This window comes from Mycteria americana, chromosome Z (assembly GCF_035582795.1).
Source record: "Mycteria americana isolate JAX WOST 10 ecotype Jacksonville Zoo and Gardens chromosome Z, USCA_MyAme_1.0, whole genome shotgun sequence".
NCBI classification, from domain to species: domain Eukaryota; kingdom Metazoa; phylum Chordata; class Aves; order Ciconiiformes; family Ciconiidae; genus Mycteria; species Mycteria americana.
The window spans coordinates 77,651,885-77,679,073 of NC_134396.1; the positions used below are offsets into that span (position 1 = coordinate 77,651,885).

The 27,189-nt window shown below is 40.5% G+C and overlaps 1 long non-coding RNA gene across 2 annotated transcripts in view; it reads right to left on the reverse strand.

The window, feature by feature from the left end:
- Positions 1-282: 282 nt before the first annotated feature.
- Positions 283-27,189, reverse strand: part of LOC142402608 (uncharacterized) — a 52,225-nt gene continuing 25,318 nt past the window's right edge. For both annotated transcript variants that reach the window (XR_012773412.1, XR_012773411.1), the window contains 2 exons: positions 6,353-6,402; positions 283-362 (listed from right to left, as the gene is read on the reverse strand). This is a non-coding gene — a long non-coding RNA (uncharacterized LOC142402608). The remainder of the gene's footprint in view (positions 363-6,352; positions 6,403-27,189) is intronic.

Here is a 27,189-nt window from a genome sequence, read left to right on the forward strand (position 1 = left end):
AAGGAGCCAAAAGCACATGAGCAGATAAGGGTATCTGCTGGTTTCAATTACATCGGGATGCATACGGCCAACAAAGCAAAAATCAAGGAATCATATGGGTTGATAATATGGCCACAAAAACACTCAGTGATGCTCAATCACTGTCGCATCACTCTACAAAAGTACCAGGCAAGCCAAGCTGCGGAGACCAAAAACTACCGAGGAAGTGATTTACGTGCTGGTCAGTCTGAACAAACTGTCTGTTCTGCTCTGCATGTATTTAAAGACTTTCTTCACCATGATTGTAAGAACGGAATGAATCCTCCAAACCGTTACTGCTTTCAGCTGGGTTTGATCAAATTGTTACACCCTCCATGCCTGGGCTCCGAAAGATGAATACATAATTGAGAAATTCTCTCTTCTAAAATATTTCTTAAATCCAACAACAAAAGAGTTTAATCAGAAAGTTACTCCCTTTTCAGGGATAGTTCTGCCATAGCTGTTTGGATAAAATGACTGGAAATCAGAGCTACAGTCATTTAAATAATCTGTTAAAAAGCTATTACGTTTCCCTAATGCTAGTCATTTTTAAATGGCTCTTGGTTTGATTCATGAACAATGCATGAACAGTACATGATTCACATGGGCAATTTTTATTAAGCACTTATCCCAAAAAGAATGTCAGACCGGGTGAAATCCATTGTATATTGCAGCATTTTCATATACTTTTTTTAAATAGCATGCATTAAGGTTCAGCTTCTCATAGACCGAAGTTGACAGAGTTGGGCCTGCCACAGAAGATCAAGGAGCCAACAGAGGCTGAAAGATATTATATAGATAATTGTAAAGATCTTGCTGCAGTTCAAGTGCTTTTGAAGTTCTGTAATGACTTTTGCTATCAGAAACTGTCAGGTTTAATTGAAGTCAAAGCTTGCTACTTAATCATGAGATCCATAAGTGTGTAAATATTAGTGCTGCTGCTAAGCAATGAATCGCCTTAGTATTAATTAGAAAAAAAAAAAATGCTTTGCGCTGCTTTAAGGGCACGGCACACAGTGGGCCACGCTGAGAGGTGCATTGGCTTATTTGCAGGGAGGTTCAGGCAACTTCAGGGAATCAGGAGCTTCTGCTTTTAATTCCATTTCTAACTGACTCGGTTTGGGGCCTGGGTAAGTCACTTTCCCTCCATACAACGGTTTCTCTGTTATCCCAGCCATAAGGTATGGATTAGATAAATTATTACCCACCTGATTGGCATACTGCAAGGACTAAAAATTTCACCGTAATCTGAAAATTTCCTATAGTTTAAACTGTTCAAATATAGTTTGAGGTTCAGCATAATACGTGAGCAAAAAGGCAGTCTCCCAAGGTTTTATAACCCTGGTGGTGAACGTACCCATACTTCCTATGCAAAGCCAATGTGGGGTTGATTTTAAAAGAAGAGTTATTGCTAACTGCCATTTTGAAACAAACAATATATTGTCAGTTGAGTAATATGATCAAAATCCAAAGCATTGTTTCTGCTGTGTTATAAAAGAAGTTGGATTATGCAATTCAGTGCCAAAGTGACTTAGATCTGCTTAAAGAGTTCTAAATTACGGTAAGTATTTAAACTGATAAGCAGAGATTTAATATGGGCCGCAATGGGATTAATGAAAAAATAGCAGGCTCTTACGCTACCTATTTACAATCACATTTTAAAGTCGAACTACAGCTGTTAGTTATACTCAGGGTACACTTCATACTGGACAGTAGGCAGTGAAGTGATGTGTCCACAGAGCCTCTTGCTTGAGCTGAAGAACTCCCAGGACACAGTTTTTCAATTTTGCAGATCATCTAGTTAAAGTTCATCCACTATTCAAAGTTTTGTGGAAACCGTAACACACGTTTTAGCACATGGCACTCTTATAACGGTACTGCCCACCACACACCTCGGAGTTTCCCTGGGGGAAAAAAACGGTGTGGTTAGGATCCTAGGCGAAGTGTACTTCTAGGACACGTTAAATTTTAATGCATCCCAGTTGTACTTCATTTTGGGAAATGATGCTTTTTTTATTGTTGAGTTACTCAGGCCCATAATCAGGTTCCTAATATGTTCAACAAAGCATCAGGATACATGAAATATCTTACCAGATAATCCCCTTTGGAATCCACAGTTCAGTTATTAAGTATTCCTTTCACTAATCTCTGTAATCCTCTGTTGATATAGGTCAGTAAAACAGTGGCTAAACCCTGTATGATAAAACTAAGTCTAGATTTTGCAATCATTCCTTTTCTATTTTTTGTTATATTTTTCTCAGCTGTTCTTACTCCTGGAAGGCATGCGACCAGCGTTACAGATGTTGCACATGGCAGCTCCCAGAAACCATGGGGAAGGTCTTTACACCAGTACGTCAGCCAAGAGTCAAGATCCATCGGCAAACTCGAGACATATTCAGAAAATGTATGTGAAAGTCAAGACCGGGATTATATGCTGTTTGATAACTGAGATGACATTAGCTCACTAGTGTTCACAGCCACTGGATTAGCAATCAGTGTTAAATCTTCACATGCAATGAAAGTTAACAATGCTGGTTTTATATTGTCCCAAAAAAATCATCGAGTCTGTTTTCTCCTTTTGATTACAGTTCATTTAAGGGAAGAACGTTACTGCATGCTTTGAAAATGTTTTATGTGTCTTTGGCTGATAGAACACACAAAACGTTTGAATAGGCCCATTTATTTGAGCAGACGTATTAAATAATACTTTAAATGTGAACATGCATGTCATAAATTTTGTAGTCTCTTTAAAGTAGGATAAATCTGTGTATTTAAAATAGTCTTTCTTCAAAGCCATCTTTTCCTTTTTTTTTCAAACAGTCATAAAGGAAACTCTGATTTGTGCTGCATGAACAATGCCAGCATCATCATTTTAATGTTATCCATATGGGCTTCTAATAATAGATAAGAGACTACATTTGTATTGTATGTCTTAGAGACATTTAAAATCTTGATAAGGAAAGGCTGATTTCATTGGCCCCACAGTTAAAGGAAAGCAGACCCTAATTAAAAGAATTCTGTTCTGAATTAACTAGTTTGACATGTGCTAATTGACAGTTCCTGTGAAATGGTTCTAATTAAAGTCAATATGTCTTTTTCAATTAAAAGGAAATTAAGAATATACTAATATACATTAACAACTTAATCTGCCTTCAATATCCCATACATCAGCTGCTTTTTTTCTAATGTTATTGGAGAACCATCTGACATGCATCTTCTACTGTTTGGTTATGGTACCTCATTATTACTCAACAAGAACACAGGCACTGGTGGATATCCCCTAGAGCAAGACAAGAACTTGCCTATACCCCATGCATGCAATTCCTTATCTCTTGCCTGGTAAAAGGTAAACTCGCCTCTCCACACAGAAGAAAAAAAGACTTTTCTCATGACCAGAGATCTCCTTATTAATTGCACGCTGAGTCAGGTATTGACAATTAGTCAGTGAATTCAAACTTTTAATAGAAGCCTTAGAAGCAACGGTGCACTGTTCTTTCCTTATTTGGCCCAGGCAAAGGCAGGGTTTTGACTTTTGAGAGACATCTCTCATGCTCTGTTTCAGAAGTGAATACAGGGCAGAGTTCTCTGGTGGGAATGCTTTTAATTGTATATACAAGAAGAAAATAGAAAACATTCCTCCTTGGTAGAGCAGTGCTGAAAACCATCCCATTGTTGTTGCTGGAAATGTGACGTGGCTGTTTATAGCCGCAAAATTGAGTATTCAAATGTGCAGTTGACTTTTTGCTACCAATTCCAAAGCTCTACTGCTACTGACTTTACTAACTAAAAAAGCTCCATTACAAATATCAGGCTCCATGCTGGTAAGATCAGTATCTTGAATGTATGGTAAACTATGCAGAAGTTTAACATCTGCTCATGTGAACTTTGCTATTGATTTTTCATAGTTTTTATTTTCTTGTTTGGGAAATAATAATGAAAAACTCGGCCGATACATTTTTGGGAGACTAGACTCACCAGGGGAACAAGCGGAGTAGTTGACTTAAAAGGTAATTAGATAGCTTCTTTAAAAAAAACTGCCTCATATATGCTGTTAAGAACACAATCGCACTTCTATTATAAATTTTGTATTTCAGGGAACACTACTTCAGCTATGAATATTCACTCTGCTGAATTTATCATAAAGAGAATATATTATCTAGCCAGATTTTACCAAAGCCTGGCTTGGCTCCAGGAGTCTATAACATTTCTACTTTTTTCAAGTGACTCTTTTAAATCATAACAAAAACATGTATCTTTTTTCAAGAAGATGAAAATTCAGCAAATAATCATTTACCTATGACATTACGAGACAACTTAAGTGACAGAAAATAGATTTTTATAGTTCCAGAAACTGAACTAGGGGGTTATTGAGAGCACAGCTAAGCTTCAGAAACTGTATAAAATGCTCTGGGAGGACTTGGGAGTTGTGGAGAGGTGTTATTTTTTTACTTTTGTTCGAGTTTGTTGGCTTTCCTGGTATTTGTTGAAACTTACATTCATTTTCAGAAGCAACAAACATCCAAAACATTTCATACTATTGAAATAAAAATTACTGTGTTGTGTATTATTGTCTGGTTCTATTTAACAGCCTGATTTTCAGGACCGTGTGACCAGATTTCATATAGACAGCTACTTAATTTTTGCAAAAGCAAATGTCAACAAAAGGTTTAAAACTTTGTCCCAAAGCATCTGCTACACAGCTTAAAATGCCTCATCTTAAAGCTGAAAAAAACTTTCTTGATCAGCCCTCTTAAAACCATATAGACCACTTACACAAATTTTTGGACCTAGCAAGATACTTGGGCTGAGCATCTTGATTCTCAGGCTGGATGAAGCTTTTTGGCTACTCATTATGAGACCAAGGGCTTCAGAAAGTTTCTTACCCAGCTCCCCTCACTTGTGCTGCTGGTGGGTCCCTGCGGCTCTAAAGGAAGATTTTAAAGGGGAAAAGAATTCAGAAAACCTGAAGTAAAGAAAAGGAGCAGCTGAGATATAGACCTGGAAAAGTGGCTGTTTGGTTCTGCCAAATAGAGTTAAATGCCCAGCTCCCTTTGAGGACCTGGGATAAAGGGCCTGATGTGTTATTTCAATATAAAAACTCTATTTGACCAAACCAGGCGCTAAGCTAATCATGTCCTAGAGACATCCATGCCCTAAGGAAAAATACTTGTACATTTACAACAGAAACTCAAATCATATCTTAATTTTTTGTTTTATTTTAGACACAGAAAGCTCCCACAGCAAACTGGACTGGACTCTTTGATGCCGTATCTTTGTGTCCATTTTAATCTTTTAATATCTCACTATCTAAGCTGGGAACAGTATTTTCAGAGATCACTTATATGTCTGTCTAGAACTATATATGACTCACAGATGCCACTCTTTTCTCAGCTTCAGATTTTTAACCATTGCCTCAGTATTGTGCTGATACAGATGCACCGCTGAAGTAAGATGTTAAATATGTCTCTAAATTAGTAAATAAACAAATCTCTGGGAGACAGCAGAAATTCTGACTACTTGTATTCATTAAAATTCCATGGTACTTTGCACAAGAGGAATGCTAATCCTGGAGCCTAAACTGAGACCCAATCCCACAGGCCCTTAAAATGTGCTTAAAATAAGAGTAAGACTACTTGTAAGGTTCAGTTTACAGACCTAGGTGACTGCAGCTCAACAGTATTCTGCCTGCCCAAAACGCTGCTTGTTTTTCCACTGGCTGCATTATTCTTTCTTCTCTCACCTCCTTTCATTGTGGCTTTGCTGTAAACTGCTAGGAACTTATTTCATATATTGCATATTTCAGCTGCATTTCATGCACAAGTGAGAGGATGATGATAATGGTATGTGAAGCACTCAGAAAATTATTTTCTCCTTAGGTCTCTTGCTAAGCCTGTTTCAGTATTTCAACTCCTTGGTCTAAAAGCAAGGAGAAAGGGGGAAAGAAGATAGAGTATGATTTAAAAAACAGTTGGTTTGAATCTGAAAACACTTATGAATGAGTTTCACTTGACTCATAAAAGTAGTCATATTGATTTGAAAAAGCCACTGTTTGCTGGAACTCGTCAGTGTAGTGCATCTCCAGGACGTGTAAGAATCTTCTTCTCATAATGCAAATATTTACAGTGAGATCAGTGCTGGGAGCTGTGGAGTACCCCTTGTTCACACAAGTAGTCTCAAAAGCCAGGGGGACAGGTAGGAAGAGAAACTCCTTGTCCATGTAAGGATCCTGCTTTGTATAAATACGTTACTATTAAATAATCAGTATCAATACTCTCAGGAAAAAAAGAAAAAAAAAAATCACTGCATGAATCAGAGTAGTAAACCTGCAAATTACCTTCCTGTGGGGATGAAGGTCTAGACGCTTTTCGGTGGAGTCTGACAGCCCTGAAAGTCAAAAACACAGTAAGACCAAAAAAAAAAAAATCCAGTTCCTATGAACCTTCCAGAATGCAGCTATCTTTGTCTTTGTATAAATAATTAGTGAAGCAGCCTTTCTGTTTATACCCAGCCTAGCTAGATAGAGCTGTTTGTGTGGGGAAGGAACTGCTGTGTTCTTGATGCAAGCCAAGCACATCCTATAAATTCTAGAGTCCAAGAAAAAATTTATCTTGGCAACAGGTCTGTTCGAGAAATCAGCATGTGGGACATGGGATGCTGTGGTCCATGTAAAAACCTCTGGTTAGAAAGATTTTTCTCCTCAAGCATCTGTCCTTCTTACCACTCTTCTTTCTTCCCCCCTCCCCTTTCACAGCACTTACTGTACGTAGTCACATTTTCCTAGCCGTGAATGCTGTGCAAGTTATACATCCTCTTAATACATACATTATGGAATGTGTTTGTTTTTGCTGTTAGAGCAGATAAACATATTTTCAACATGGATTTGCTCATGAGCTGAAAAACAAAGTCATGTGGGGTGTTTTTAATATGTTGTTGGCTTCGCTATTGAGAACATTTGGCCCCAGGCAGCTTTCATTTACATACTATGCCCCACATCTTTTCTATTATTGTTAATTGAATGTTCACATTCCAGTGTTCCTGATCCTGACCCCTATTTGTTTCACACATTTTTTTGTACTCGGTGGCATTAATTTTTCTGGCATTATTATTATAGTATCATGCAAATAATTATTTTGTTAAAGTCATCCCCTTCATTGACAGCGAAAATGACTTAAAATTGGTAATGTGTCTGTCTCCCCCTGTTTCATACAGACAGGTAGATTAGTACAGAAAATAACCATGGCTAAGGAGGTGTAGCAGCTTCCATTTTAAGGTCCTGTATTTAAGTATTCCAATTTTCGTAACCTTTACTTTCAAGCCTTTACATTTCAGGCTAAGCTTTGTGGTCTTCACAAAGCTCCTTCGCTTTGCTCCAAGGTGTCTTTTTTAAGTGAAAGCAAGAAGTTAACTATAAAGATATAATTCTTTTTAACCATAACAAAAGTTTCATCCAAAACAACTAGCTGTAGATAGTTGAAATATGGCATGGAGCAACTTTCCAAGAATCTTTCCTTCCACTACGACAGAGAAATCTAATTCAAACTGTGCCTTGATCCAGATTTTGACGGCTGTATTCAGATCTTATTGAGTGCACACCCACGGAAGACTGTGCTGAACACGTGCACGGGTGACACAGTTGCTGAATGGAAAATGAACAGAAGTGGTAACAGGTAAGGAAGCCTGTACCTGTCTTGATTACCCTCTGCAGTGTGTTCGAGGGATCAGAAGAGCTCCTTGTAAATCCAACAAGGAGCAATCCCACTGGGATGCCCTTTGAAATGTTCTGCAGCTCCTAGTAGGTATCAAAATGACCATCCAAAATCAGTCAATGGATTGGATTCATACTACCTGAAACGATGGTTTATTCAACCTTTGCACCTTTGTGGGCAGCAATGTGACTCTTCATGGGCCGAGGAGATGCAGAAAGCATTCAGTTCTGCATGGATTCATTCTGAGACCTTCCAGTCCTGCTCTAACCCAGACAACCAGTCTTAGACACATAACACACCAGCGTTACTTTATAAGCCAAGAGACTCTGAAGCCCCAAAGCAAAGTTTTTCTTCTAAGTCCTCCACCATTTTTGCTTACACTCAGGGAAGGTCTATTTAAAAACTGAAACTGTAGGTACGTATGGAGCTCATGATAGTGTGCTTAACGGTAACCAACAAAGCTGACATCCGTGTTCATTGGCCAGATAAAGTCACTAAAGATTGTCTCAGGTACAATATGACAGGACAGTTTACTCATGTCAAGCCCCAGTCTTTCTACTCGTAATGCATGTCTGACTACCATACCAATGCACACTGATGCAACGGGGTTCACGTAGGTGCATCCATCTATCGGTATGCCATATATTAAAGGAGTGAGATGTCTGATACATCTATAAAAAGAGAACATGCTGAAGTGCTGCAGAGATCAGTGGATGTGCCAGGCAGAGTCCAGTAAAAGTATATGAAAAGTACCCTGTAGAGAGTACTCGTACTTCTGAGCACAGGTAATATTAAAATGGAGAGCAGTGGAAGCAGACTGGCACTGTAAAGCTCTCTAAAAGGTGTAGGTACCTTTGTTCCACTGTCACAGAAATTGCATCTCTGTCTAATGGTCTGTTAAATTTTTTGGGTGGCTAATTTACCTTCCATACCCATGATACACAGAAGGGAGAGACCATGCTGGTGACTGAGACGGAAAAAGTAGGCTGTAGAATTCAGGCACAACTCAGTCTGTTTTAGAAGTTGGTGGGAGAATTTGCACGGACTTCAAAGGGTGTTAGCTCAACACCCACCATGCTGAGAGAGCAGATCCCTGTGCAATACAAGAGCAATCAGAGCTGGCCTCTAAGTACCGATATCTCCAAATCTAAAGCTAGAAATCTCATCTCCAGCACCAAAGTATAGCTGGTTTTCAAGGTCACATCCATCTTTATGTGAACTGAGCAGCTTTCATAGAAACTCATTATTTCTGAAAACAGGCACCTAGCTCCTATGATAGCACATACACAGGCAAGTTTGGAAAATTCAGTGTAAGGCAGCAAAGACAAAGAAAAACATGCATGCAAGAATTCAAGGGGAGGAATGGGTGTCCTGAAAGGATCACCTTTTCTGTAGGCATTGCCATTCTGCTGGTGTAGTCCACCTCAGATGTGCTAAATACTGCTTGTTCTCTAACCTTTATGTGATGTTTGTCTGAATCTGTAAGAATATTATACTTTTTTGGTGGAGAAACACCACACATCTATGAAGCTAAAATTTAATATAATCTCAAAGACATCAGATTAAATCTTGCTGTGGAGCTTTGTCATGTTCTTGTTTGGGTAGTTGAGTTAACTATTATGTCCTTGATCCGTGAAATGCCTTCCCAAGCCAAAAAAGCAGCCCACTGACATCAGTTAAGAATGCATCTGTCTATGCACAGATCAGATTGCAAAACAGGAGCCTTGAAGTGGTCTTAAAACAAGGCCAGATGATGGTCTTAAGTGAGACCTCTTACTAAGCCCAGTTGAAGTCAATGGGGCTGCTGGATGAAAAAAAAATTATTCTTAAATGAGAATGAGGAATTTCCACTCTGACCTTTCACGTTCCACATGGTTTGTGTATACGCTTATTGAAAATGCAATGTAATTTTATATTTTATAGTTTGAATCATATAGAATCAGCATAATTTATGCAGGATCCCACATGCCTGTTAAGTAGTCAGAATGCTTTTCATGAGGAGAAAGCGTATATAAAGACAGATCTGAGATATCTATATGTGTATGCGTGCAACGAGCAGACCAAATTTACTGAGAATAACTTACTGAAAAGAAACTCTCTAGCGGTGACATTTTACACCAGTTTTCAGAACACAAGAGGACAATTTTTATATGTATCAATAATTAAGAGGGTTTTTGAAATTCATTTCATTTTTTTTCCTGTTTTTCAGTAAACACGAAATTGCCGTTTGCTGGGATGATGAGGAAGCATTATCCTGCGGTTTCTAAAAGGCCAAGCTCAGTGATGTAAAACAACACAGGAGCATGTAGACGAGTTATGTTTGAGAGCATGCAGCGAGCCGAGTATGTGTCGGGAATGCCGAAGCAGGAACCGGCTTGGGTTGCAGCAGAGACGTTATATTGTGTTTGCTTAGGTTGGTGCATGAAAGGTGAGCCCTCCCAGCCCTTTCATCACCACGGCCGTGATTAAAACATCGCCTGCCTGGGACTAAGCGCAAGGTGTGCCTGCTCTGCAGGCAGCTGCCAATCTTTCAGCTAGCTGGTTTGCAGGTTGAGAGGACGCATCCCTGTTTTCAGCATGTGGGCGAAGGATCATGCTCTGGCAAATTAAACTGGAATGAAAACCAAGTCTTTTCTCTGTGTTTATATTATAGCTTCCTCCTTATCTCTGCATATACTGCACAAGTGACAGCTCCCAGATCTGGGATAGCCATCATGTCGAAGTCTTGTTTCTCACCGCTGTACAGAGTACGTGCTTGCGTGTTTTGTTCTTGTTTCTTCAGAAAGGATCTCTTTATTGGCCATGTATTTGAAGTGTACATGCATATATTCAAACAAGGGCCAATGTGCATTCATTGACGAAACGTAAATCCACCCTACATAGTCTATGGAAAACATCTGCAGATTTTAATTAAACTCATGCATTGCAACCAGGGCTAGAGCCAAAATCTTTAAAAGAGTAGTGAAAAAGTGGCAGACAGAGGTGTATGGCAGAGTTATAGCCTAACAAATGAAGATGTCCTAAGAGCCTGTAAACAAAGTACATGCACGAGCAATTGCATTAGTACAGTCCAAATTGTACGTGATGAAGAAAGTACTCAGGATTTTCGAAGAACAGCATTTTCAATCTTTTGCCAGCGTGTTGCCTACAAATATCTCTATTTATTTTATGTACCTGCTATTTGGCATGGGATGATCTGCACAAATTATCTTGGCAAGACAGATATAAAAAAAAATAAAGGAAACAAACTCAAGAATTAATACTGATCTCCAATTAATTTTTAAGATTTGCACCAAACAAAATGGCAAAGTAAGGAAGCAGAGCAGAATGTTTTAGCCTCAGTGCTAGAATATGGATGCATGTAAAGTGTACATTATTATTATAGAGAGTCTTGTGATCCTTCTCTATGTTTCTCTTTGCAGCCATAAGATGAGGGGGTGATCACCAGTGGGAAATGAACAGTCACTGCAGTATCAGATTGGGCTGGAATCTGTCATACTTGGAAACCAGTGTGAATAGCGTGGTCTTACACCCAGAATAAGACAGGAACGTTAAAGTTCTGATTGGGTAAAAGGATGCCCAGATAAGAATAAAGCAAGACCACTCAGTTCTTGGCATGTATTTAAATGTATTTTGACACTTCACATAGCTTAAGGTTATGTCTTCTTAGAATTTTGCTCTTGTGTTATTGTTTGGTTGGTTTTTTAAAGAAAGCTAAATTTAAAAAAAAATAGCTGGATATTTGTGAATTGCTCAGGATTCTTTCTAAATATTCAGTGACTTATTAGTGGTAATTTACAGTAAAGCCAGTCTTACATAGCCATAGTCCTCAGGAACTCAGTCCTTTGAAACGTATGGCCTTTGTTGTAAGTTGTTCCGATGGAGGAGGCATGGCCCTTTCCAGAATCACCACAGACAAACAAGCCCTAGCACAATTTATTTTAGCTCAATACCTTTAGCTCAGTACCTTTTTACTGACAGCAGATTTGAGCTAAGATAATATTTGTTAGTGTAGGAAGAGGTCGTAATTGTTTAATCTAGAAAAATAATTATACTTGATTAAGGTACAGATCTTTCAAAAGAGGTTAATGATATATTCCCTTTTTTTCCCCCTCCAAAGTGACAAATTATAAAGTCAATTAATCAAAGCAGAAGTTGGGGTCACCTTGACACTACTTTTCTGTCAGCCTTGTTGATGTCAACAGATGCGTAGAGTGACTGCAGACCACTAGGTGATCCACAGGGCAGGTCAGAGATGAGCATTTTACTCTAAATTCCCTGTATTGTGTTGGCTGTTGGAGTGATAGATTAGTCTTTCTGATCTTGTCACACAATAGACTTTCTAGTCAAGGCTAACCTTTCTTGTAAGGAAACCATATTTTTAGCAACAATGGTTGAGCACTTACCTCTTTATATGTCTTTTGTGGCCATATTGATTTGAGGCATTTGTGACCTTAGCTGCTTGAGACAAAGGGCATGATATCCAAAGGAAGAAATTTGCGAATTTTACTTGGAAAGCTTCCCCGACTTGCATCAAAGCAAAGTTTGCACTTGGCACCAACAGGGCCATAATTTTGCCTGGATTTGCCATTATTGACCCTTCCAGTGTTGTATAACCTTGATGTGTAAAAACAGTGTAAGTCAGGTTTTCTGACTTTCCCCAGAACTCATGTGCATATGGCAAAACACTGTTTGAACATTACTTAGATACATGTGTTAACCTTTGACCACAAGCCAGGAACCTAAAAGAAGCTAGAAAGGATCCCAGCGAGTCTAGTACCTCTCCTTAGCTTAATCTTAGTATACCGAGCCCAGCCTCGTACCTCTCCTTAGCATTCCTAGTACACCTAGTCCAGTCCCTTGGCAGAATTTCTAAGGATTTTCAGGAATACAGGATCAAGCTGTTCCCTGCAGCCTAGGGCCTTGTGCTGTCTCTCTCAGCTACTGGCATACATGAAATGATATCACAACCTTTTGAAACTTTTTCATGTCTTTTGGGAGATGCGTAGGTACTACCATAAAATGTTATAAAACTTATCTTTATTTGACAGGGACTTTGTTTTATACTGCTCATAGAAATATCTAGCTGTAAAAAATGTGTGGGACTCAACTCACCCACCTTTAACTGTCTAAAACTTAGTTCCTCTCATCTAGAAGTATTTATTTCCCTCCACGGATATAAAAGGACAGGAAACAAAGAGCAATACAGTAGAGCTGATATCTTGATTTGAGGTTGGGTACCTAACCAACTCCTCTTTGTCTTAAAGAGATTTCTCGAGCTGGGCAGGACTATCACAATGTATTGTAGCTGTCTTGCCTTCTCACATTGCAGTTTTGAATTGCTAATTTTTTTCAAAGGTTTCAGGTGAAGAAGGCTTAGAAATAGAGAGCAGTTGGGGAATATAAGGCAAGAGATGATCTAACTTGTACACTGTGTTTTGCTTCATGAAGGGGATGGAGGGAATGAGGGTCATCATGGAGCACAGAGCCTCTTTGGGCTTCCACCCTTGTGCAAGAAAGATTAAGTCTGGCATATAGGTTGACATCCTAACCATTTGATCAGTATGGGAAAGTGGGCTAAGGACAACCTTTGCTTTATTCTCTCAGCATCTTCAGGACCCCTTTGGAAACTAAAGTGACCAAGTTTCATCTAGTCTGTTGTTCGAGAGCTGTTTATCCCAAACCATTTGTGCCTGTTTGTGCAAACCAACAAAGCTCTTCCCACCACATAGGGGCCACAAGTAAATTATATTCTCCACAAGGTTGAAAATTATATTCTCCACAAGGTTGAAAAAATAATTTCACTCTTTCTGGACAGAAAAAAAAAAAATCCATCATTCATTAAAAAAGCTATTTGCTACAAATTACTCGGTTATAGATACCCTCTGCAATATCTTTCTTTACTTGTGAATGTTTTAGAAGCAGAACCAGATTTTTGAAAAAGTCTAGGGGGATAAAAAATATATAAAGTAACCTAATTTTACAGTGTCTGGGGAAATCCTTAGCCCCGAGTTGATGCTTGTCTCTGCTCTGCTGCAACTCAGATCTGTACGTGTCTCCCTGAAGCTGACATCCAACCCCGTGTATCCAAAAATGTGCAGCACTGTCTTCCATGTTGATGCTGTTTTATAACTGACTCGGGGATTGGGACTGATCCTCTGATGTTTTGGGTGAATGACTGAACTACCGGTTTATACAAACCCTGGCTGTACTCCCAAGCCATCCCGCCCTGCCTCATTCCCTCTCACTTTCTGTCCCAGCTCATAAAAATATGTTCTCAGAGAAATTAAACTGGTCTGGGACAAAGATGGAAAAGCCACTCAGAAAGGTGACCGCAGGCTTGGCTCCCAGGACTGCTCAGGGACCAGCTTGCACCTCTTACTTAGCAACAGAACTACTAAATTGCTCTGGCGGGCAAAGATTCGCTCCATCTACAGCAGTTTTCTGAAATTCTAGTTCTGGAGACATTTAATCAGTTGCATGTACTTACACATAGGTTAATAAAGGAGGATAGATGAAGAGCCAGGCTGTAAATCAATGGCAGAGTTTGACTGATCTTTCTCACAGGAATATTGGCCACCTCTGCCTCTGGGATGCAAGCAGGGAGATTCGCCCTGGGTGCTCATCCAGAAGTAAATTTCACTGCTTTGGGGTGAAAGGAGGGAAGCAGAGGGGAAAGGTCCTTTCTTCCACAGTTTTGCTTTGGGGGACAACTGTGGAAAACTGTCAAAAGTGTCTTGTCAAAATATCCAAGTCCTACATCCACAGCAACCAGGCATATCTAACTGTATGTGTGAGAAGCTCTCCCTCACTCCGTTCAGGAAAAAAAAATGGATTTTTTTTTTTTTTTTGCCTAGGAAAATGCAGGGAAGGATGGGTTGTAGGTAACTAAAAATTTAGAAAACTGTGAAGCATCAGAAAGTTATGGCCTGAAACTTTCTGACTTCCCGACAAGGGTTAATGGTATCTTATATTTTTTACCTTTTCCTCAGAGTATTCTGTGTAGCGGTTCCATTGACAAAATTAATAAATGCCATGCAAGCCAGTAGACAAGTTGAGGGCAAACAGCAAAGCCCATCTTTTCTCATAAGCTTGCACAGGACTGCTTGAGATTTTGCTGCCTTTTTGTTGGGATGACATTTGGCTTTGTTGGTGTCAAGTGAGGGACACTACGAGCATTATTAACAACCCCCAGTCACATAGATGCCTCTGAAGCAAAGACAGTTCATGGTTCCACTATTGCTTATTTTATGAGAAGCTTGTTAATGCTTTTATTCATCTTGCACTTCAGGCCAAAGGATAAATGTACACTTGTTTATATGAAAAGTCAATCTCTGTCTACAATGGCTTGTATTTCACACACACAGAGACACATACACACGCACCAGAAAACAGCACAAATCTAGGCTCAGTAACAACAACAAAAAAAAAGTTAATTTTGGATGTAATCCAAGAATATCAAGCTTAGCCTCTTCATTCACTTCATTCCACCCAAGTCACCCACAGCACAGTCCTACTAACTCGAAGGGGACTCCGCTATAGGTGAAACCAGCCTGCGCACCACGCTGTCCAAGTGCAGAAGCAGCCAGAACCGCACCTGCCCCTGACAGAAGTAAGGCTGACACAGGCTCAGCACACCAAAACCCACTGTATTTATCAGAGTGAAGACCCAAGTACTTTTTAAGGCTTTATTCATGGAAAGGGGATTATTCTTCCCGTTGGCAGTTCTCACCTACAGGTCTCGTCTCTTTAGTTAGCGGTAGGTGAGCTTCGCTCCTTAGGTGAGATGCTCAGACTTCCAAAATGTGTGTTTGCTTTCTCTGATTTTTATTCCCCCAACTTCAAACTTGCTCAGTGAAAATAATGGACAGAGATCTAAAATGGAATAAGTAATTGCTTGATAGCTCCTTGCTAACTCTTTAAAGTGCTGTGCAGCTGCTGATGTATGTTTGTGCTGGCATCGCGGAGTGGAGCCCTGGGAATAAGGAATCTGATTTCAGAGAAACAAGAGCCAGCTTCAAAGAAGTGAGCAACTCTCCCCAGCTGATAGAACTTTTACTGAAGGAAAACAACAATGAAGTAAGAAACACACCAGCAATATCTCCTGTTACTCTTCTGCAATCCTTTTCAAAACTTTCTTCTCGTTTATCTGATTATGCACTTCCGTTTCTAAATTCTCCCTTGTGGTGGTTTTACCTTTTCTGTTAGTTTAGGTGTTTGATTGTAGATTTCAATGTGAGACCACATTACTTCAAAGCACATTATATTAGTTATTAAAGGGGGGGAAAAGCCTTCTATAATTGCGATATATCCTTGGAGGTCTCTCTAGAATGGGAAGCCAATTTGAGGTCTATTAGACAACTTCTTTTTTTTTTTAATATAGATTAGAAGGGTATTATCCTCTAATAATGAGCTAGTCCACAGTTTTCGTTCACTGACACTATGGTATTTAAATATTACAGCTAATCTAGTTTGATCATATTTAGCCAGGAATGAGCTGGTTGAAATAAACACTTTGGCCACCGAAGTATGTGCTTGGCATTTCTAGAAAAAGCTGAAGAATACAGGGTGCAAGATGCTATGTTGAAAACTTGTGTGTTTTAAAATTCACTTTTTCAAACAAAGAAGCAGAAAAGAAGCAGTCTTTACAGGGCCCGGTCCTCCTCCCACTTCACCTAATACCAATTTGGCAGCTTACTTTAAGAAGAGTAAATCCAGATTCTCACAGTTATAGATCTAGTCACTCCTATGGTGAAAATTCCTGGACTGAACAAAACCAGTATAGCTACACTGGTTATGTCATTCCAACTTATACCAGCCAAAGAACTGTTTACGAGCAGACCTCCCAATGCACATTATTAACGTGCGATAACATCTCTGCCTTTCACTTGCAGAAGATTTTTCTTTTTTCTCTTAACTTTCCAAGCACAATTTCCTGACACTAATAGGTTGGGATATTTCCGTGGGAAGGCTCTGTGAAAGTTGTTCTTTGAGCAGGGAGAGAGCAGCACCGGTTTGTTTAGTTATTCTGAGTGTATGATGGATGAAATGTCAGAAATAATTCCACAGGCTGCTGATGTCTAATCCCAGAGGACAAATGCCTGCATTTGAAATCCCACTGCAGGTTTAATTTGCCCAAATGAATCCCTGTTGCAACACCTTTTGTTACTTTTGCAAACAGTAATGAAGTAATGCTGACAAATTGTAAACCAAGAGCAAAGGGACTCCGGAATTATTAAATATCACTCACAACTAAATTTAGCTGGTAAGTTTGTATTGGTAGAAAAAGCTTTAACCGGGAAATACTTTCTCTAGTCCCGATCACTTACGACACTGAACATCTTCGGACTGCAAAAACTTTAGTGGTACCTGAGGGCACAAGGACACCAATCGATGCTTAACTCATAGTGGTGGGTATAAAGATGGTGGGATTGTTTCTCTGAATTTGAGAATGTGAGATAGCAGCTCTGGCAGCAACGCAAGACCTTTCTACACTTTCACAGCAGTAAAACAATATACTCAGCACAAATCAGAAAAGCAGGTGATCTTCTCACTCCTAGGGTGACATTGAGGGGTTAGAAGCCCAGCCTTCCTCAGGAATGGGAAGGAATAGGTGGCCAAAGGGACCAGCAAAAAGAGATTAGAGGAGAAAAGACTATGTAAATTCAAATACAGTTCTGATCCTACATTTGAGGCCCACTACCACAGACAGTAGATAACTATTGACTTAATATAATCTAAGAGTTAGTCTCCCCTTACCTTCTATAGCCTCCCAGAGACTAAAACCAATTATAAAACCTTGGCAGTTATTTTAAGATCTACCTGTCCTTATTTATTTCTTAATAAATGAGTCCAAGGAAAGGAAGAAGCACCCAGCCCTGATTTTCAGAAAGGCTTTCTGATTTTCCAAGCATCAGTGTATATCTATAACTCAATGGGTGGAAAAAGAAAGGTTTAACTTCAGCCCGCATGAAATGCATATGCAGAGAATTTGGTAGGCATCCGTTTCTCTCGCTGCGTTGTTGGTATACAACTATTCTGTAAAGACCATTTCTGTCAGCTCACTCTTACTGCAAGTAAGAGTACACCTACAGTAGGAAATCAGACCCTCACTGTTGCAGATTGCCTCTTATGGAAATGACTCCAACATTTCATCCCTAGCTGGGTGGTCAGATTGTGCTTCCCCCTCTCTTTATTTACCAGGGCTGAATTTCACTTACAGTGTAAAAATGCCAATTTAAGAAGTGTACAAATATCATATAAGTTTGTAAAATCACTATTCCCTGTAAGCAATATGACAGCTGCTTCCCTGGAGCAGCAGTAATGCAGAAGAGTGTATTATATTTTAGCTGTCTTCTTTTTTTTTTTTCTTTTTTCTGTAGGGATGATGCTTAAAGATCCTGGATAAAAAGAGAGGTGCTTCACAAGGTCCTTGACTAGACAGAAGTTGGTACACAGGATTCACTTCGTATTGAGGCAAGCTATTCTATAAAAGGGTTGAGATCATATTCTACCCACTGTAGCTTTTGGATATTTTAGTTATGCATATAGATGTCTAATCCTTTTTGAATCCTACTAATCTCTTGGCCTAAATTATACCTAGTAGCAGGAAGTTCAACAGGTGAATTGCAGCTTTTGTTTAAAAAAGAAAGGGAAAAAATTAAAAGATTCCTTTGATTACATTTTTTCCCTCTTTCTGCTTCATTAAAATTTGTTTCTTGAGTGGATAAACAGAAGAACCTGTTTCACCTTCCCAGTATGATTCATTATCTCAAATAGTGCTAATATACTCCTTCTTACTCATTTTTGTCAATTGAATAGTCCCAATCTCTTCAATTTCAAGTCATATGAAAATGTTTGCATTGTATACTTTTTTGCAAGGCACAGTCATGTTGTGCGGGTCAGCAGAAGGCGGTGAAACCATGCCACTGTGTCATCCCAGCCCCAGGACTGTGTGTTCTTGCATGAAACAGTCTTTAAATAAAAGACAGAAACAATCCTGGGAGCAGAGAGTGGAACCGAAAGGATGCCCTGAGCCCTGGAGCCGTGCTCCCTTTCATCTTTCCTCACTGGTCTGGTGAATCCTGAATCCTCTCCTTGACCACAGCCGTTTCCCTAAAGGGAGGGAAACATGGGTTTGAGCCGCCCGAGGCAGAAGGGAAATGGGACCCACGTGTCCCTCTTCCTCTATGACTGCTCTGACAATAAGGCTATTGCATTACAAGAAGGGGGCAGGCACTATTGCTTTCTATCTCCTCTTTCCAACGTATTTTAACAGAAAACAGTGATTCCCTTCTCAGCTCGTTGGGAAACAAAGAAAAAAAGAATATAAGACCTACATTCATGAGGTTGTTTGGCTACCAAGCAAATAGATGCTTCTGTCAGCTGTTTTGAACCCGTTTTGAGGTGCTGGATAGGAAACACAGGCTGCTCATACAGCATTTTGGATTGCACACCGGGAGCCATCTGCAACAATATCAGCCTTGGAGGCACTTCAGTCCAGGATCACCTCGGTGTCTTCAGAAGTCAGTGACCCAGAGCCTGCCTCTCTTAACACACATGATGGGCTGAACTGACTCCTGGGCATCCCTGTCCTCTTCACCAGCAGTAGAAGCTGTCTAGACTGCCAAACATTTCCAAGGGTGAAATTAGGCAAAAATCCCACAATTCTGCAGGTTTCAAGGCAGTAGAGACAACCAAAGCCTCAAAATCAGATTTCAGACCCTGGCAAGGAAATACAGACCTGACTTTCCATTTTTATATTATTGTTTTGATGCAGTTTGGGTGCCACCAACACGGTTTTTAATCTGAGCATTTTCTGCTCACACTGGAGCCTCTGTAGTTAGCTTTGCCTGACCGTATTGCACTTCAGCAGGAAATAAGACATACTTGTTTCATTTATCTGGCATGTAGAGTTCAGTTGTAACTATTAGTAATACTTCAACGCTTATTGCTAAACATTATGGCATATGTTTTATTGGAGCGATGGCTTCTCAGTGATACAGGACCTATTACCTCGTTCTTCTCTGCCGATGTCATCAGCCATGATAGCAATTTCACTGAGAACATACAAAAAAAGTGAGAGGAACTTCTCAAACCATATCAAAACACTGCCACATCAAGCAAGGTAACACGTCTCTGGCAGTGGCTATCAACCAGTGTTTTGGATGACCCAAAGTTGTTTCCAAAATGTCTCCCTCACAAGCATAACTCTACAAATACCAAGAGAATTGGCTTTAGCTGAGTATTTATTCAGCTTTGTTGAGTTTTGTTGAATTCCAGTTCCCTTTTCTGATTTTATTTATGCTTTTAGTTGGACTTAGTGAGTGTTTAAAGGAGTTAACTGGTCTGTGTCCTCACCTAGCTGGGAAGACCAAGACCAAAACACAGTTTGACGGTCAGTTGGAGGAACTGCATTGTGACACCTAGGGAGTAGGTTTACCTTTGTGCCTGCTATTGATGCTGCAGGCTGGGCAGGTGGGCAACGCTGGAGGCTGCAGACTGCTCCTCTTTGTCAGTCCTAAGGCATGTTGGTCTTGGGATCTGTGTAAAAATCTGTGAATCATGGTCTCTGTTGCTCTGCTTGAAAAGCAAAATAGAGGTTTGTTGTTCAGTGAAGAAGTTGTTGATCATAAGTTCAATGTTTATACGCTAAACATGTCAATTGCCCTTCTATTTTTCCAGAGACTTTTTTCCACAAGGTGGAACTCCTTTCATAGCCATGACTGTCGATAAGGCACATTACAAGAAAAGATGTGAGGAAATAAGTGTTAGACAGTTTGTTCTCAGCTTGCAGTGGTGCGTAAACTCCCACAGCTCCTATGTCTTCAAAGTCCCTTGCAAACGCTAAATAACTATCACCCTTATCCCCACCTCATGAAGGCACATCACTTAAGGCTTTAGCTTAAAGCAGGCACTGTTTAAAATGCCTGATGGCATGGCCTGGAAGCCCAGCTACATCAAGGCTCTCACAGCACAAGCTCTGGAGCAGCTGCTCCGGGGCTGGTAGCAGAAGGTGATTCTCAAGCATCTCCCTCATGGAGAGTGAAGCACTATGGACCACCTCAAGAGCACAGCCAGCACGTGTGTCAGAGCCAGGAGTGCAACTTGTGGAGGGCTTGAATCCCATCCTTGCACTCAGATCATAATGCTTTCATGAAAAGTATGTTAAAAATGTCACTAATGTTTTAATTTAACAAGCTCCATCACTTACTAATGGTGTCATGCGTATGAATTACAGCTAGTAATGCAACTATTCCTTGCAAGGTTTACAAGCGCATTATCTTTATTTTTCTTGTAATTACCCACAAATCTCAACTATCCTGGAGAACATAATCTGCTGCAGAGTACTTCCTAATGGGACATGTGTGCCAGAGAGGAAAATGCTTCTATAGCAGCAGAGCGCTGTGCTTTTCTGTGAAGAAGACCATGATTCCAAATTAATCCTTTGAGTACCCCTGACATAACATACAGATACAGCAGAACAAATAGATCTCATGCGGCTGACAAGCACTGCATTAGAGACCTCAACGCTGGCAACTGTTAGGGCCTCTTTCTGCTGATGACCGTAAAGGACCAAGCCAGGCAGGGAACCTGTGGGCAACTTCAAGGAGGAATAGCTGCCTACCCTTGGCTTCACCTGGAGCAGCTAGCCTGCTCCAGTCATGCTTGGGAAGTGCTATATATCTCCAAGGGGTTGTTAATGAGGCATTTCAGATCCTGTAAGGACCCGTGAAGTCAAAATACACCATTCAGTCACCCCACTAAAGGCACAGGCTTTCTTGACCCAAAAACCAGAGTCAAATTCTTTCTTGTTCCGACTCTGATATATTTCATTTCTTTGCACTAGAAAATGAACTAGAAAGAGATGCAAATTTTTATGACACTAAGCATTTCCTTCACTTTCTTTCATAATATGCACCATGTCCTACTACTCAATACAAGTGCGACATATGCTGTTAGGTGGGCCCATTAATTACAGTATCTCACTAGACCTTTAAAATGAAAGCTACTGCCTCTGGTGGTTTAGGTGGAACAGAGATATATAACCTCCTAAAATATCTGCAGTAGCCCCAAGTTAATAGCCAGTATTTTTTAATCCTTTTAGTTATATTAATACCCCATTTTTTTCTGGAATGGAGTTTGCCAATATAATTTGCAATTATTACTTTGCATAATAAATTCATCATTTTGAGCTCCTGACTCTGAAAAGCAAATCACCCTGAATATATTATCCGTGGGAAATGAATTTGTTTGTGTGTTTCGCCCAGATATATACAAAATATTCCTCCTCCTGGGGTGGAAGGGAAGGGTGGGATAGATTTTAATAAGACAGAAGAAGAATCGAGACAATTTTTATAATAAAATCCTGCCTAAGCCAAGCTCTCGCAGTAACAAATCCCCTGGCAGGAGGCCTGTTGGTGGACTGTGTCCAAGACCTCAGCCTGAACGGCAGCCAGGGGCTCTGCAGAGCAAGCCCAACGCGGCTTATCACCTTTCCCCTCCGACTCCTCGCCCCACTCGGCCGGCTCGGGACCTTGCACCAGGGAGCTCCCCCCCTGCTTACAAACAGCCTGTTTATTCCTCGGGAGCTGCTTCGAAGGACACATCCGGGTTGCCTAACCCCATCTTGTCACTTTTCCTGCACGCAAGCCAAAAAGCAGGAACGTTAGACCAGCTGGCAGTGGCACCGGGTTGCTAAACTGTCAGCCCACACTTAATTCACCACCTACCATAAACCCTATCTCGAGTTTTAGCGTGTAAAGGCGTACTTAAGGCATCACTGCTAAGAGTCTTGCACTCATCGGCTTTGCGCGACGTAACGATGGATGTGGATTTTTCCTGTTTACCTCAGCCTCACAAGTTAATTTCGGTAGCTGTGCTTTCCTTTATTCTTCCTGAGGTTTAAAACTGCGCCGGCAGCTTCGTGCGCATTCTTTCCCTTATTAGTTCAGTTCCCAGGCTGACATTTTTGTCTCTGCTATAATTTTCATTTAAGCTAACAACTTACTTGCTGGGCTGCTCATTTGAGTCAATAGTCATGAGGGTTTGCTGAGAACGCTAGCCAGGAGGCAATTGCTTGATGTTGTTTTGTCGCTGCTGTTGTTTCAGAAAAAGAATATAGTAATAATTAGAAACAGTGAGTCAGTGCGGGTGCTCTCGTGGTCAGATACCGTTTCTTTCATGTTAACATGAAACCACACAATGACTTTTACAGTGTATCGACATATTCTGCGGGTTGTATCCTGCACGGATTTGCAGGTCATGTTATTTCATTTACTTAACTGCTGTTGTGCGGAGTGAAAATTGGTGAAGAATTTGACCTTTTTAGCTCTATAAGCACTTCACGAGGAGCTTTAGAAATCCTTCCTACTTCTGGTCTAATTCCATCGCTTATTAAATGTTCATATTCGGGCTTGTAATCTGACTTGATAAAATGATTCGTGTGTGTCTTTTCTTCCCATCGATACTTTGGCTCGGCAAATGGGCAGATCAGAGTACGACGGTAAGATCTTGAGTTGCACACAATGTTCATCTGCCTCTGTGCAGACCGACGACCGCATGCGAATACAGTATTCAGTAAGTGCATGAGGAAATATTTTTATTAGGCTTTTTTTTGTAAGGCACAATGGACTACAGTCGGTTTTTCTTTTTTTTTCCTTAAGAAATAAGGCTGCCACTTCCATATGTGATATTAAAAAGCTGCTACCCCCGTATCTTTTACTTCTGTACTCAATGCTGAGATCTCAGCCAAGGGCACAGCCTAGGCATTTGCATGTCAAGATGAAAATAATCCATTTTGATCCTCTATAGAAAATGTGGTAATAGTGGAAGAAGCTCAGAAAACATTACCCATCTCTCTGTGCCATGGGAGTCTTGAGGGAATAGCATTCCAGAGAGGGGTGTGATGCTGCAGTGCAGAGCTGCCTGAAAAGCTGGGAAGAGCACAAAGAGGAATTCAGACACAACAGAAGTTATCCTGACAAAAATTGCATCTATGCTGATGGGAAGGAAAAAAAAAAAAAGAAAAAGACAGAAAAAGAACTGCTGAAATAAAGGCTAGCTTCATCCCATCTAGTGGTAACACGTAACTGAGATGTCTAAACTCCGGGTGTTTGAGATATCTAAAGCAGGGGTGTTTTGACCATAGCTACTCAGTGGGGAGAGACAGGATCCTGAGATATTTATTAACAGTAGGTGGGTTGAATTAAAACCAAGATGGATTGGGCAGATAAGATCGATTTATATGTAGATTTGCAGCTGGGTATGCACTGTTGTGTGTCGCCACCAGATCTGTGCTTTTAAAACGTGTTACACAGCTGAGGCTGACCTGGCTGGGGAAGGTGCTGCTCAAATCAAGCGGTGTCTGCCCATACACCATAATATTCTTTTTTTCTGTCTGTGTTTTTCTGTTCAGAAAGCCTTCAGACACTGGGGAGGACCACAGCCCCAGCTGAAGTCCTGCAGAGCTGCTGCTTTCCAGAGGGGAGAGGCAGAGCCAGCCAGCCCGCGGAGGCTTCGTGTGTGTACGACAGGCACGGCTTCTGCCAAGAGCTGCTTTGGGTAGTGGGTTGTGGAGAGCATCACCTGCCTTGTCTTCATCCACATCCTCGCCTGCGGATATCCTTTTTCCTCTTGTAGCTGGAAGAGTAACTTAGCCTTCAACTGATTACAGGAGATGTTTTATTGCAGCCTTTGGCTGGGCCAGGGTGAGAGGACAATCAGACTTTGAACCTGCACCACTCGTGAGCCAGTTGCCCCCAGGGCTCTCCTCAGGACTCAACACCAACTCTAGACTCTGGTCTTCAGAGCCACAGCCATTAACTGATGTTGACTTAAAACTCCTTATAAGTAACGGGTATAGGTTGTGAAGTTCGAACATATACAAAGACCAAGTTACAGGAACCCAGAAAGTAAAGCAGTAAAAAGAGAAACAGTGATCGCACAAGTCCAACCCTCATCTTGTACTGCCTTGTGTCTCCTTAGACCATCAGCCTTTCCAGCTGAGGCCCCGCTATGCTTGCACATCTGCAAACATCAACAATCCTGATTTTAAACTTGGCCTTTTGAGTATCTATAAAGCGCTGGAGGAAATGCTCCCACACAGCTCACTCCCACACAAACATTCAGAGAGCAGTGCAGTGTGCTCCTTCCTCTTTTTCAGGTCCTGAGGAAATAAAATGTCCCGCTGGACCGAAAAGAAAGAAAAACGAAAAAACGGCCTGGAATTGGAAAAAGCAAGTAATATGAAATAAAAATTGTGGAAGATAATGTGCAATCCACAGACTCAGGAAGAAATCTGTTACAGACTAATTTTTAAATAGAAGAGTATTTGTGTGTATTAAGGAGGTAACAATGCTGATGGACAGATATTGGGATTTATGTTTTTCGTTACTCTTTGGTTGTAATCCCCTTCATTTTAAATGTGCTCTTTATTTATTGCTAGAACCTTCAGAGCAAGCATACCCAATCTGTAGGACTGAAATATGGGAGACAAGAAAATTACTCTCTGTCTCTCTTTTTGCCTCTGTTAATCCTCAAGGATTCCTCCTACCATACTCTCATTTCTTTTCTTATTCTTCTCCAGAGCAGAACTGCTCCCATGCTCTTCTTCCTCAGCTCACCTGAGAATTATCCAGGGTCCTAAGTGTTAAGATTGAGATCTTTTCTGCAGCAAAATCCTATTTAAATCTCCTGGATATTTGGTAGGAAGCAAAGACTCAAAATCTGCAAAAATAATATGTGCTAAAATTTGCGGAAGGAATAAAATTAATGCATATGCCATGGCACTACCCTGTACTACTTCCCATCTGGGAGGAAAGAAATAGGCATTTCAGCTTAATAATATGCATGGTTCTCCCATTAGATTCCAGAATCTCTTAATGTAGATACACATCATTTTCTGGATATCAACAAACCACTTGAAGTATTATTTATACTCAAGGCTAGAATGATTGCCATGAGAATAATTGTGTAAAGGCTGGAATAGGAAAACAAAATTAACATTGCTGAATGGTATTCAGGCCTCAGTGATTTGGCAAACTTAGCAAAGATCACATGTCAGTTAAATGACAGATATGAGCCGTTGCAAAAAATATAGTGGTATTTCTTGAAAATATCTGATAGAGTAAAGGTTAATGTTATTAACATTCTGCTTGGTATGTAGTTGGTGTGAATGCAATATGTTCTTTATGATTTCTGTTTTCAAATATCAATGATACTTGATTTTTTTATTAATAGTGTGTAAGGATGTATTGATTTTTTTTCTTTGTAAAAATAATTAAAGCTGTTAAGCTTGGAAGAAAAAGATCTAAACAGATTAAATCCCAACCTACATAACGGAGCCTACAAAACTAATGCTTCCATCAGTCATTACAGTATTTTATTCTTCTTGGTTAAATTCAAATTCATTTTATGCTTTTCTCTCTGGGGTTTAAGAGCTGCTTTTTCGCAGACAGCTTCTCCCGAGCTTCATTGGGATGTATGATGTTTTAGATCCCCCTTTGTGCCCTGAATCAGTACAAATCTTGTGAAACCAGCAAACGTTCCAGAGAAGGAGGCAGCATGTACCGTCCTCCCAGCGTCCATGGTTCGTGGGCTGATTTATCCTGCTCTTCCTAAGGCTGCCACGCCGATTGCTTTAACTCACAAATGACGCTTGTATAACTGTAAAGAATTCATGCGCAAGTGATATACATGTGATAACCCCTCTGATGTTGGTCATGTGGGTTAGCCTGTCTTTACCAGGCTGCCTTTGTCCATCGTTTAAACAAAGGCACTCAGCCTCCATCATCCCTTCCTGGTAGCTTAAGTTCTGCACCCTGCTTTTCATTTGCTTTTCTGTCTTTCGTCTCCCCAGTCTCACTTTCACAGGCACTGGTTTCCTCTCACATCCCCAGTAGGGAACTGTAAAGGGTGCCGTAATTTCCATAAGTACCGATGACTCCAGAAATTCCTCCAGTATGCAAGTGTCTCCGGTTACTCATGCAGTTTAAGGAACACAAGTAAAAATATCTTGCCTGGTTTCCAGATATGTCAGAGCTATGCTCCTGTTACAAGAGGTGGTGAGCCAGGAACATCACGTGTAAAGCCCTCTGCATGGTGAGTTAGAGGGAGATGGCCACTAAGAAGAAAGTGGTCACCCGAAAAGCTGCAATAATCAACTCCCAACCAATATTTCAGAGCAATAGGAAAAATAAAATCGCAAAATTCGTGCTATGCTGACAACTAGGGAGTTACAAACAAATGTAAGGACAGGGGAACGATGCTGGGAAGTCCCACACTCAACGTCCTAAACCAAATGCATCAAAACCATCGCTGTCTCAGTGCCACTCAATGCATCGCTTCGGAAAATGATCCCAACCTGTGGGACATAGGCATGCTGGAGACCGATCTGGTGTGCTGGGGCACATCAGGGGACACGACACTGTCAGATGCGGTAACCCTTGAGCAGGCTTTTCCATGT